Here is a 15,053-nt window from a genome sequence, read left to right as displayed (position 1 = left end):
CAGGATGTTGGATACTGGGTTGCACTAGGAATACACACATTGGGAGATATATATGAGAATAATACACTGCTGTCCTATATGCAATTACGTGAGAGTCTACAAGTACCTGAGCTCCAACTATTTAGATACTTTCAGTTGAGGCATGCTTTAAATGCCCAATTTCCACCAGACTCTACCAAAATTTCCGAATACCCAACAATAGGTATTCTTAAATCTCAGGGACCTAGAGGACTTATATCAGCACTTTATACACATCTATTGTCGGCCAGGATGGACCATGACCCACTCTCTATTTATGATAAGTGGAAAATGAATATTCCTACATTAACACCAGAGGACTGTCAGGAAGCCATGGAGTCGCAAGTATGGGTGTCACCGGAAATTAATAATAGGCTCATACAATTATATATCACACATCAGGCATATCTTTCACCAGTCCTATTACATAGGATGGGTTAACTTGACATATCAACTTGTCATAGATGCCACCAGTCGGATGCCGATTTCCATGTGGGAAATTTTTGGAATGAGGTCTTTGTCTTCCTGTCCACGCTTCTACCAGTCCCCCAAGCTTTCAACCCCAGGGTGGCACTATTTGGATTGCTGGATGAGGAGGCATGGACCCATCATGACAAAATATTTAGCAGAGAGGTACAATTCCTGGCCAGAAAAAAACTGTAGCCATGAGGTGGATGGCAGCGAGATCGCCTTCTATTTCCTATTGAATAAGATAGGTCAACACAATAATTCCCTATGAAAAAGTAGTCTACCAGCATCGAGGATGTCCCAACAAATTTAAGAAAGTTTGGGGCCTATGGATAGACTCGCATTCATCATTGTAGGTTATATAAACATAGCAAGAAGAAAAGAGAGGAAAATAAACATACAGCAAACCAAGCATGTTAGAAGAGATTTTTTAATTAGTTTTGTCTTCAACTGTTTATTGCATATAATATTGAACTGATTAAGATTTGTAATGAGTCAAAAAACGAAGTATGAGAAATTCTATGCAAATCACAATGTATGTTATATTTGCTTTGTGATTTTGCTTATAAAACGAAGTTAAAAAAAAGGTTGAAAATTGATGTGGACTGGGGGGCGTGGCCTAACCGAGCACCAAGATGGCCGCTTGATCTTGGAGCTCCGTGAGCCTTCTTCCACTAAAGCAACTTAAAGCCACAAGAGAAGCAATTTATGCGCCAGACTAAGACCCTCTGATCCCTCATCACCACCCGAGCCAGAGAAGCAGTTCTGTCCGAGGATTGTTAAGGTATACAGAGGACTTTTGCCCCTTTGCGCGCTGTCGGACTTCCCGCCACGTTTGAGACCCCTTCCCCCCCGGGAGCCCCGCTCTGTCGGAGTGAACCGGAGCCTCTCGTAGCCCTTTAAACTCTCTAAAACGATTTGCAACCGCTCGGAAAAGCTTACCGTCGGTGTCGGTGAGTGAGAACAGCAGAGGGAAGAACGCTACATCCACTCCCTGCTTGCTGCGACCTGTCGGTGTGGCTGACATCCCCGGCGGTCCCCCGCTCCCGTCGGAGACAGGTAAAACATAGAGACCCGCACCTCTGCCCGACGCTGTCCCGGAGGTAGCGGCCGAAATACCTGCGGTGCCGAAAGCAGAAGAGGGGTATACCTCAGCTGCAGAACTCGCACCGCCGGCTGCTGGAACCTCTCGTAGCCCTTCAAACTTTTGAAGCGACCTGCAGCCGCTTGGAAAAGCTTACCGCCGGTGTCGGTGAGCGAGAACAGCAGAGGGGAGAACGCTACATCCACTCCCGGCTTGCTACGGTCCGTCGGCGCGGCTGACATCCCCGGCGGTCTCCCTCTCCCGTCGGAGACAGGTAAAGCTCAGAGACTCGCACCTCTGCCCGATGCTATCCCTGAGATAACGGCCGTAATACCTGCTGTGCTGAAAGCAGAAGAGAGATATACCTCAGCTGCAGACCTTGCACCGCCGGCCGCTGGAACCTCTCGTAGCCCTTCAACTGTCAAAGCGATCTGCAGCCGCTCAGAAAAGCTTACCCCCGGTGTCGGTGTGAGAGAACAGCAGAGGGGAGAACGCTACATCCACTCCCTGCTTGCTACGGTCCGTCGGCGCGGCTGACATCCCCGGCGGTCTCCCTCTCCCGTCGGAGACAGGTAAAGCTCAGAGACTCGCACCTCTGCCCGACGCTATCCCGGAGATAACGGCCGTAATACCTGCTGTGCTGAAAGCAGAAGAGAGATATACCTCAGCTGCAGACCTTGCACCGCCGGCTGCTGGAGCTCCGGAGGTCACATCAGAGGCTCTGGGGTGACGGAGGGAGACAAAGAGAGTTCAGCATATTTAAGTCCTGCACTACTAGCGGCTGGAAACTCCTAAAGTCCGCTCCACTGTGCTAAAGCTGAGTGAGGAGCTGGCTACTTGCTTAAACTTCAATCCTGCACTGAAGTTTTCTAACTAACATCCCCCTCTGGCCAGGGAAAGAAAGGAGACCTGCTGCACTAAAGATACACTTCTCTGCTGACCACCATCATATTAAAGAACAGGTCTATTATTCTAATCGGTGAAGAATAAAGGGAAGAGAATAAACCTTTTAACTCCTCGTTGTCTAGAAGGGAGAAAGCGAGCCCTCATCAACCGTGCCCAATGTCCCGACGCAAATCCTCCAGAGCCCATGCAGGGCGACTGGAAGAATTCTTTACTGCGCGAAGCGGCGGGCCGCGAGAGGCGGCAACTGTAAACCCGACGCTGATGCGCCCTCTGCATGAAGAGGAGGAATCTCCAACTTCCCACTCTTCTTCACCCCGAGAACTATCACCAGACCGTTCGGGCGATTCCGAGGTAAGCAAGACACGCAGACACTCAGGAAACGGCACATCTCTGATCTTAAAGACACCAAAAGAGAGACCCCCCGACAGACAGACACATGGCGCTCACAAAATGATATCGACCTCACAGAGTAGAAGCCCACTCTATGTCTCCCCTTCTGTTAGCCCTCTCAAACAGCGCCCAAAGCTAACGGGAGATCAGGAAGAAAGAACAAATATGCCTCCTGCAAATGACTGCATCTCTACAATGCTTACAAAAGAACAGCCAGCAACAGAAGCCTTTATAAAAGAGATGGTAGTTGCACTGAGGGACTCTTTACAATCTAACTTTGATCTTCTATCCTCTACATTGAAATCAAGCCTAACGGAGTTTGATGAAAGGGTCACCCACACAGAAAACAAAATGGGAGAACTCACACATTCACATAACGACCTCATCGACTCCCACTACGCCTTAGCAGAGGAAGTAGATATGCTTAAAACCAAGTTGGCAGACGCGGAAGACAGAAACCGCCGAAACAACATTAAATTCAGAGGCATACCGGAATCTGTCCCCCCATCAGAAATCACCAAATATCTTCAACAACTAATAAAAGCTCTGATACCTGAAGCTTCGCCTATGGATCTGATAATAGATAGAGCTCACAGGCTGCCTAAGCCCAAATTTATCCCGGACACAGCTCCAAGAGACATTCTGGCACGTATCCATTTTTACCATATCAAAGAAGCGGTTATGCAGGCAGCCAGAAAACTTAACCAACTACCAGCTCCATACTCTAATATCCACTTATATATGGACTTATCGCAAGTCACTCTGCAAGCCAGAAAGAAATTCTTGGCTGTAACCAGCACACTTCGACAAGAAAAAATTCTATACAAATGGGGCTTCCCCCCGAAACTGATAATCCAAAGAGAAGGCGTAAATCATACACTTTTGAAACCAGAGGATGCGGCCGCTCTCCTGAAATCTTGGAATATTCAGCTTCTTGAGATCGCAACTGTACCTACCTCCAGGAGAACCAGAGATGAGGAGAGGAATCGACATCCACGCAACCCAAACCGCTGAAACCGTTGAAACGACAAAAGCGCTTGCTTCCAACGATATGAGTCTGGGAGAAGGCTCTACCTACGTGAACTTTCCACCCCCCACAGATGAACAAGACCGAAATCTGTAAGGACTTGTTACTTTACTTCTTTCGTGTAACATACATGTTAATTTCATTGCATAAGTTGATGCATGTTAATTTTGTCCCCACTGTTCAGAGAAGACACATAATGTATTCCATGCCGTATCTCAACAAAACAGGTATTCCGCATGGCGCTTGAACTCCTCTCCATTAATGCTAATGGGCTGAACTCTCCATTTAAGCGTTCATCCTTATGGAGGGAGGCCTTGTCCAACCATGCGGACATACTTTGTGTCCAAGAGACCCACTTTGCTTCCTCGGCTCCCCCAAAAATCTCACATAAAAAATATCCAAAAATTTATATGGCCTGTGCACCCAATAAAAAAGCAGGTGTACTAATCGCCTTTAGAGACACTGTGTCCTTAGAAGTTTCACATCTAGAACTAGACCCTAAAGGGAGATTTATAGTCCTGTCTGGAAAATTGAACTCTACTCCTTTCACAATTTTAAATGTTTATTCACCCAATAATGCTCAGATTCGTTTCTTAAACAAAACTGCAAAGAAGCTGAGGAGGCAGGGGATGGGTAGAACGATCGTATGTGGGGATTTCAATATCACTCCAGATAGACTAATAGACTCAACATCACACCCAGTCAGAAACACTCCCTCCCTGCAGCCCTGGATCCAGAAGGAGGCACTTTACGATACATTTCGGTGCTTAAACGCCTCCGCCAGGGAGTACACATTCTATTCCCCCTGCCACAAAACCTTCTCAAGAATAGACTTGATTCTTGTAGACAGATGGTCTTTACCATATGTCACTGAGGCAAAAATCAACCAAGCAACATGGTCAGATCACGCCTCAATTTCTGCCACGTTCCAATGGAACAGATGCAAAGTGGAACCAAGAACTTGGAGAAATAACACTTTCCTGATGAAAATCCCCCAAAACTCCAAAGAAATAGAAAAAGCCCTAGAGGAATTTTTCCACATTAACGCAACCCCAGAAATATCACCGATATCCGTTTGGAATGCTCACAAGGCATATATCAGGGGAATTCTTATTAAAATGAGTGCCAAACAAAAAAGAGAAAAAACAACACAAATTAATGAAACCCTCTCACAAATCTCGTTGGCTGAACAGAGTATCCGCGACCTCCCCACAAATGAAGCCCATGAAAAACTTTTTATACTTAGACAAAATCTACGCAAACTCCTTATGGAAAACTACGATAAAGCAATGAAAACCTCCCGCATAAATTATTATGCCTCAATAAATAAACCATCCAGAATAATGGCAAACTTAGTCAAAAAACAAACCCAAAAGGCCAAAATCCCATTTGTATATAGCCTAGATGACAAAAAAGAGAAAATCTCCCACCCAAAACAAATAGCCGAAATTTTTCGATTGTACTACGCAAAACTCTACAATCTTAAAGATGACATATCCACCCCCCAACCGACTTCCCAAAAAATTGCGGCCTTCCTCCGAGATCTCAACCTCCCTACTCTATCTAAGGATCAAATAGACCAACTAAACAAAACTATAACAGCAGCAGAAACACTGGAAGCAATCACAATGTTAAAATCCCAAAAATCCCCAGGCCCAGACGGATATTCAAATGAATATTATAAACAATTCTCAACCCATCTTGTGCCTCATATGGTCTCCGCCTTCAATCTAGCAATATCATACAGTAAACTCCCAGAAGAAATGCTGGAAGCCACAGTGGTCACCATACCTAAACAGGGCAAAGACCCCACAACACCCGCTAACTTCCGTCCAATCTCACTTCTAAATTCCGACACGAAGATATACGCAAAAATAATAGCCCATAGATTGCTAAGATCCTTCCCGAGCTAATACACACCGATCAAGTCGGATTTACCAAAGGAAGACAAGCCCCTGATGGCACTCGTAGAGTACTAAACCTTCTCAACAAAATAGACTCTTCACATTCCCCATCTTTACTATTAGCCTTAGACGCCGAAAAGGCCTTTGATAGACTCCATTGGGGCTATCTTTTCTCAGTCCTTGAAAAATTCGGATTCACAGGCCAAATTATACAAGCAATTAAAGCCCTATATTCGACCCCCAAAGCCAGAATCTTAGTTGATGGTACACTGTCTACCCCCTTCAGCATCACAAATGGCACTCGTCAAGGGTGTCCATTATCCCCATTAATTTTTACACTAATGATGGAGCCCCTTGCAGAGCATATCAGGATACACCCTCACATCCATGGCATACATACAAAAACCCGACAACATAAAATAAATTTATTTGCAGATGATGTCCTGTTAACTTTAACAAAACCAACAACCTCTCTACGGGCGGCATATTCAGTTTTATCCCAATTCTCAAAAGTCTCTTACTATAAACTAAATACTAACAAGTCACAGATCCTGAGCATCTATGTAAATGAAAAACTAAAATCGGAACTACAACGAGAATTCCCATTCCAGTGGCAGCCCAAAAGCATTCCCTACTTGGGGATCCAATTATGCTTTCCCTTGAAGGAACTAGCATCTTTAAACTATCTTTCCATTTTAAAGACTACACAAGACGAGCTGGACAACTTTAAAAAACAACAGACCACTTGGCTAGGACGAATCGTACTCTACAAGATGATGATTCTTCCAAAACTCATGTATTACTTCAGAACTCTACCTATCCCTACCTCAAAAGTAGTAACCCAAAAACTTCAAACACAAATGGCCAACTACATTTGGGATAATAAACCGCCAAGAGTCTCCCTATCAACCCTAGCCCTCCATAACTCACAAGGAGGAGCTGGCCTCCCAAACCTCAGTGCATACAGAAATGCTATTATTTTAAACCAATCAACAGCATGGTTAACAAGACCAACATCGATTAGCTGGCCTAACTTAGAAGCAGATGAGATTAGCCCTAAATCCTTAAAATCCCTGTTATATGCAAATATTTTAGCCTCTTCCTCCCCCCAACTACGCTCAAGGATAAACCTTCCCCTTCTACCCCAAACCATGTCGGCAACACTACAAACATGGAAGGAATTAATAATATCCTCAGACAAAGCAAATACCTTAAGCTTGAAAAAGATCCCTATCGAATGTTTGGGGTACTTCATTGCAGACCTCCAGGTTCTTACATGGATCAAAAAGGGAATAAAATCAATCTCAGACTTATATACTAGAGGCACCATAAAATCCTTTGGATCCTTAATGAGAGAATTCAAAATACCTGAGGGGGACGCACTCAGGTACCTCCAAATTAGGACGTTCTTACAAACGTACCAAATACAAAATATAGCTGTACCTTGGGCGATTTTCAGAAGCCTTGAAGGAATCTGGCGAACAAAAACTTCAAAAACCAGATTCTTCTATGACCACCTAGCAGGAAACTTAAAAACAGGAAAGAAATGCCATCTCTTAAGCTGGGAGAGAGATCTAGAAACCGAAATATCCACCGAAGAATGGACAGACGCCTTTAAATGGGCAAATAGAGCTACCAGAGGTGCAAACATGTTGGAAACACACATAAAACTAATAACAAGGTGGTACTTTACACCTCTTAAGCTTAAGACCCTACGCCTAGCTAGAGAGGCAGAATGCTGGAGGGATTGCGGGGAAGAAGGCTCTCTCCTTCATATATTCTGGTTATGCCCCAAGATCTCCTCCTTCTGGAGAGATGTATTCACTCTACTTAAAAATATAACAAAGTTGGATATACCAAAACTCCCAGACACGGCTCTCCTGCTCTTAAAAATAACCCACCTAATCCCCCCATCCAGGCAATTGGTGGCTCACATTCTTTTAGCAGCAAAACTGCTTATAGCAAGACGATGGAGATCAAACGAAGTACCAGCAATCAAAGACCTAATCCACCTGGTTTCTGAACACAGCATTTTCGAAAGAGTTCTGGCCCTAAGAAATAACACTATAGAAAAATATGACTCGGTATGGAATCCATGGCTTAAAAATTATCCAGCATGATGTCTTCTCTCTGTTATGTTTTTCCCTCACTAAACTGTTAAACCCCCATAGGTTTTTATTTCCCTCACTAGTCTCTATGTGGTTTGGAGACTGCCGTTATATTATATAACTACCACTAAGTTAACATTCACAGAAATAAAATAAAAAATTTTTAAACTAATTGAACGAACATACAAGATTTCAGCTTTAAATAAAAAGCCATCTATGTATTGTAAGAACTGTATTTGATTTATGGAACTCTACTATATTGTAAAAATGTATGTCAATTTCCTTAAGTTGCTAATAAAAAATTGAATGGAAAAAAAAAAAAAAAAAAAAAATTGATGTGGACTGTCACCATGCGCAGTCACACCTCACTGTACCCTTGAACTGTGTATAGTTATGGCCGACATCTTCTATTATGTTATATGTGTACTAGTACTACAGCTATTTGCCTCTGTAAAGATATGTAACCATTAGCCTGGGTCCTTACTGAGAGACTGTAACCACGGCCGTTGCCACATACTAAGTAAACTGTTCTTGTTAATCCTCCTGCGTCTGTGTTATTGTCTGTACAATCCTGGAATGGTGACTGGGTCGCATATTCTGGCCAACAACCTATAAGGACTGATGCCCTTAAAAACCCAACTTCTTAAAGAGGGAAGTAGTAGAGACAATTGGCGCACCTGGACAACATCTGCACCAGTACGGTGAGAAATATACTGTTTTCCTTGTCAAATTCAATGGCATGACTTCAGTTTTGCATGTTGCCAGCTAAATAACAGGTAACCTGTTGTGTCTGTTTTGATTGTTATTACAGTCTCAGGGAGTTAAGAAGATAATAGCTATGTTCAGTGGCTCCTCCAGAGTTTGGATTCTGTGTCTCTTCCAACAACCTTAAAAGATAAGTTCTGTGCCTTATTTATAGTGGAGTGTGTACACTGGTTGTGGGGTATATTTATCTCTCGTTTAGGGATAGTGAGAGCCCCAGGGTCCAGCGTGAGTGCGTCCTTATCAGGGCGATCCATTCATTATTTAGGTAGGGACTATCACTTGCTAGAGTTCCCTAGGGATAGTTTTCTTCTTCTTGCTTTTCTTCTTACCACTTACTGTTTGCTTTCTGAGTTCTGCGGTGTGAACAGTTCCCGAGCATTTATTTCAGGAATACAGTTATTGCACGTTCATAGTGGATGCAACATAACTAGAGATGAGCGAGTATAGACGCTATGGCACATTACTCGAGCGAGTAGTGCCTTAGTTGAGTATCTCCTCACTAGTCTCTAAAGATTCGGAGGCTGGCGGGGAGCGGCGGGGGAGAGCGGGGAGGAACGGAGGGGAAATCTCTCTCTCTTTCTCTCCCCCCCACTCCCCTCTGCTCCCCGCCGCAACTCACCTGTCAGCAGCACCGGCCACTGAATCTTTAGAAACGAGCGGGGAGATACTCGGCTAAGACACTACTCGCTCGAGTAATGTGCCTTAGCGAGTATACTCGCTCATCTCTAGACATAACCATGCTGCCATCTTATTGTTGACTATGAATGAGACTATTTTTGTAATAAATAATAAGCAGTTTTATACTTATTCTACTCTACATATAACAGAAGCCAATATGCTACCGCACTATATGTAATTTTTTTCAGCTTCTATCTATTCCTTAATCATACCCTTCCAGTAATACAATTACAATGGACTGAGTACAGTTTAATGGGGTACACATATTCATGTAATTCTACAAAGAAACAGCATTTGTATGTTCATCAATAGATTTTCTCATTATTTAGTCAATACCAAGAGAAGTCATAAATGTAGGACAATACAGGCAGATACATTAAGAGTTATTTTATTTCTATCTGCTTTATAAAGCATTCTGTCTCTGTGAAGCAAATAAACAAGCAGTTGGGAAAGCATTTGGTGACACTATTCTCTACTGTACGTATCAATTAAACTATATGGCTAGTTCAGTAAGTTTGTTTACAATGCATTGTACATCCAATATGTTCACTTAAGCAACCAATAAAAGCACAGTATGTTCTTTTGTTTCTAACAACTGCATTCATTTGACATCATCTGATGATTTGATGCTATTTTGGTTCCTGAATTCTGCATGCCCTAAATTTGTATGGCATTAATAACAAATATCCTTGTATGAACTCAACAGTAAATCCTTCTGTTAGTCTAATAAGTGGGGATTAGACAAGACTGAAATGTACTCAAAGAAAGTCATGGGAAACACTTTTTAGAGCTACAGGAGTATTACACATGGGATGGTAACTGCTACATTGGTACAAGACATAAGCATGGCAACCTTCAAGAAAGTCACCAATACATCAAAGCAAGACATGATTTAGTCCTTAGTGGACCAACATATAGATATATTGTAACACCTAAACAAGGGAAAGACAAATATAGGAGAGGGAACACTGTCTCTAACCAATTTCAGCATGGAAGACCTTGCCTATAAGTAGCCCCAAATCTTGAGCCTAGGAGGCCTAGCCTGTCCCTAAATAGACGATAGGAAAGAATATACATAAAGAATGTGGAAATGCCAATGAGGCAAAGAAACATAATTGACAGGAATCCGCTGCCATACCGAAGAACTCGGACAGGACTGCATTCAGATTGGGATCAATATTCAGGCATTCATCAATCCATCAGAAGAAGGCAACAGACAGGAGAGGACCCAGGTGTCTGACCACCACTGGACAATAGGAACAAACAAGACACCACTTAGACCAGATAGACAGAGTTCAGCACAGCATGCCTGCATGCAAGAGAACAATCAGAGCCCGTGTGAGGGCGGGACCAGAATAAATACTCACCAGTTATGGCTAATTGGCTGGCTAGAGGAAACACCTCCTTGCAAATCAGTTCATGCACCACATGAGATATTGAAGCTGAGAAGAGAAGGAGGGAACATTAAACACTAAGGGATTAGTGACAGACGACACCCAAGGAAACTTCTGCTGTGGCAGGAAACACAGAGGGATTCCCAACAGATGACCTCCCAGGGGAACTTCTAAAGCGACAGGAAAGAGGCTATCCTTGGCACTCAGCACTGAATTCTCTGAGGGCCATGCATGCAAAACGCAATCATGTAGACTGGGGATGATGTCATGATACCACCTTAGTGTGCTGGACCTTCTTTGATCTTCAGAACAGCAGCAATTTGCCATGACATAGATTTTACTAGGTGTTGAAATTATTCTGGAGAAACATTGGTCCATGTGGATAGAAGAGCTTCTTGCAGATGACACAGAATAGATGGAGTTGCTCTGGCCAACTGGTGGGAAGAGTTCTTCGATTCATGATGCTTGCACTAAATTAAGACTCTTTCATCAGTGTAGTACAACCGAAATTTGAACTAATCTGACAAGGTGATGTTTTTCCACTGCTTAGTGATTCACTTTTTGTGTTTTTTTTTGTTCACTCTGGAGCCTTTCTGTTTCACTTAGTAATAATACACAAATCAGTTGTCTGCTGTTATACCCTCTTGGTCAAAGTTGTTAACAGCCACAGGATCCCCTTTCACTGCATATTTTTTCTCAATCACATCATTCTTACTATATTCCCAACACTACTGCATGAGAAAACCCCACAAGGTTGACACTTTTGGAAATATTGGCCCCGGCAGCACCAATGACCGATCTGAGCAGCACCAAAGACTTTTCCATTCAAATGAGAATTCACACTGAAACTGATCCATTGAATACCTGCTCACTTAATTTTATGCTGCACTCCGAGGTCACGTGTCCAATTTTTACACAGGGAAGCTCCAATCATGAAAGGGCAGGTGTCTTTAATAAAATAATCATTAGGTGTATAGAAATTTCCCCCCAACATGTTTTATTGTACATCCTTTATATTAAAAGTGGGATATAGCTATACAGGGTGCTTACATAGAAGTTGCACCCAAGCCAAAATGACAGCGAGAGACCAAAACCCTTTTGCCATGCAAAAGAACACCAGTAATAGAATTGAAACTTGGTAGATAGGGGCCATATAATAGATTTTGCATTGTGTGTAGGAACTACAAATATGCCAGTGGATATAGTGTTGCATGTATTGTTAAGAACACAAAGAAATACAGGCAAAGATGATGCCTCTAAACACATTGAAACAGCATAGTAACAGAATTAATGCCTCCTTTGCCGTAAGCAGTTCTAGTGATGCACAACTGCTGACTTCGCTAGTTAGAAGCAGGAGAGAGGAGTGTAAATATAAATGCTTTTAGGGTCCAACCAATCAGAAACTTCGATGTGACCGCTGCAAGCGCTCTAGAAAGAGAACTTCTCACTCAAGTGCTCTCCTCTTTGTCCAATGAGCTGCTTCACAGCTCTGTCTGACAGCTGTAATGATCTCTTGGTTAGACACTACAGCTGTTAATTAGAGTTGCGGAGCAGCACTTGAGATAGAAATCCCACCTTCAGAGAACTTGCAGTTGTGCCAGCATTTAAGGTTTTTGTGGACTGCTGTGGACCCTAAAGGTATAGTTAGAGATACATTTACACCCTCTCTCTTGCCCCTACTTAGTGCACTCAGCAGTTGGGCATTGGCTAAAGTGCTGTGGGAGGTCCTTTAAGCTGCAAGCACTGCAGCATTTAAAGCTACGCATGCCTTTGATTGGCTGATTTTATTTAAGATTTACAGCCAGGATTGTCAGTGGGTTAAGGGTTAACAGGCCAGGCAAAGCGGCGGAATTAGATACTTTGTATAATAAATTGCTAGGGAGGTAGCATTTCTCTTTGACCACACTCCCTTGTCAAAGATGCACATCATCTCTCTCTCTATTTCTATGATTTTCATTTGACATACAGGGGTTAGTTGGTTGGTTTTCTATATGTTTTATGTAAAATTTCTATTTGCATGTAAATTTGTATTGTTCTATTTGTTAAATTGGTACTGCTTGGCATTTGGAAGGACCTTGCAGCAGGGAGAGTTTAACAGTGGAAGAGGTACTATGGCGGATCAACAAGGACATGCCCATCACAGGAGGAGTCGTTTTGGCATACTGGTAACCACTTCATCCTTTATTATCATTAGAGATGAGCGAGCACCAAAATGCTCGGGTGCTCGTTACTTGAGACGAATTTTTCGCGATGCTCGAGGGTTCGTTTCGAGTAACGAACCCCACTGAAGTCAATGGGCGACTCGAGCATTTTTGTATATCGCCGATGCTCGCTAAGGTTTTCATTTGTGAAAATCGGGGCAATTCAAGAAAGTGATGGGAACGACACAGAAACGGATAGGGCAGGCGAGGGGCTACATGTTGGGCTGCATCTCAAGTTCCCAGGTCCCACTATTAAGCCACAATAGCGGCAAGAGTGCCCCCCCCTCCCAACAATTTTTACTTCTGAAAAGCCCTCATTAGCAATGCATACCTTAGCTAAGCACCACACTACCTCCAACAAAGCACAATCACTGCCTGCATGACACTCCGCTGCCACTTCTCCTGGGTTACATGCTGCCAAACCCCCCCCCCCCAACGACCCAGTGTCCACAGCGCACACCAAACTGTCCCTGGCCAGCCTTCAGCTGCCCTCATGCCACGCCACCCTCATGTCTATTTATAAGTGCGTCTGCCACAGGAAAAGCAGGCATACACTGCAGAGGGTTGGCATGGCTAGGCAGCGACCCTCTTTAAAAGGGGCGGGGCGATAGCCCACAATGCTGTACAGAAGCAATGAGAAATCCAATCCTGTGCCACCTCCATCTGGATCTGCACACGTGGGCATAGCAATGGGGAACCTATGTGCCACACACTATTCATTCTGTCAAGGTGTCTGCATGCCCCAGTCAGACCGCGTTTTTTTATATATAGTCACAGGCAGGTACAACTCCGCAATGGGAATTCCGTTTGCACCCACAGCATGGGTGGCTCCCTGGAACCCACCAGCGGTACATAAATATATCCCATTGCAGTGCCCATCACAGCTGATGTAATGTCGTGCTTAATGCAGGTGGGCTTCGGCCCACACTGCATGCCCCAGTCAGACTGGGGTTCTTTAGAAGTTGAAACAGATGCATTTACAACTCCCTGTGGACCCACAGCATGGGTGGGTGCCAGGAAGCCACCGGCGGTACATAACAATATCCCATTGCATTGCCCATCACAGCTGAGGTAGTAATGTCATGTTTAATGCAGGTGGGCTTCGGCCCACACTGCATGCCCCAGTCAGACTGGGGTTCTTTAGAAGTGGAAACAGATGCATTTACAACTCCCTGTGGACCCACAGCATGGGTGGCTCCCTGGAACCCACCGGCGGTACATAAAAATATCCCATTGCATTGCCCATCACAGCTGAGGTAGTATTGTCATGTTTAATGCAGGTGGGCTTCGGCCCACACTGCATGCCCCAGTCAGACTGGGGTTCTTTAGAAGTGGAAACAGATGCATTTACAACTCCCTGTGGACCCACAGCATGGGTGGGTGCCCGGAAGCCACCGGCGGTACATAACAATATCCCATTGCATTGCCCATCACAGCTGAGGTAGTAATGTCATGTTTAATGCAGGTGGGCTTCGGCCCACACTGCATGCCCCAGTCAGACTGGGGTTCTTTAGAAGTGGAAACAGATGCATTTACAACTCCCTATGGACCCACAGCATGGGTGGGTGTCAGGAAGCCACCGGCGGTACATAAATATATCCCATTGCATTGCCCAACACAGCTGAGGTAGTAATGTCATGTTTAATGCAGGTGGGCTTCGGCCCACACTGCATGCCCCAGTCAGACTGGGGTTCTTTAGAAGTGGAAACAGATGCATTTACAACTCCCTGTGGACCCACAGCATGGGTGGCTCCCTGGAACCCACCGGCGGTACATAAATATATCCCATTGCAGTGCCCATCACAGCTGATGTTATGTCAGCTGTAATGCAGGTGGGCCAAAAATTTATTGGATTACACTGTAGGCGACGGCCCACAAAAATTGGTGTACCAACAGTACTAATGCACCTGAGAAAAATTGCCCATGCCCAACCGAGAGGGCAGGTGAAACCCATTAATAGCTTTGGTTAATGTGGCTTAATTGGTAAGTAGGCCTGGAGGCAGCCCAGTTAAAATAAAAATTGGTTGAGGTGAAAGTTTCAACGCTTTAATGAGCATTGAAACGTATAAAAATTGTTTAGAAAAATTATATGACTGAGCCTTGTGGGCCT

The sequence above is a fragment of the Eleutherodactylus coqui genome, chromosome 10, assembly GCF_035609145.1.
Source record: "Eleutherodactylus coqui strain aEleCoq1 chromosome 10, aEleCoq1.hap1, whole genome shotgun sequence".
Lineage (NCBI taxonomy): Eukaryota > Metazoa > Chordata > Amphibia > Anura > Eleutherodactylidae > Eleutherodactylus > Eleutherodactylus coqui.
Note: the sequence above shows the minus strand (reverse complement) of the source record.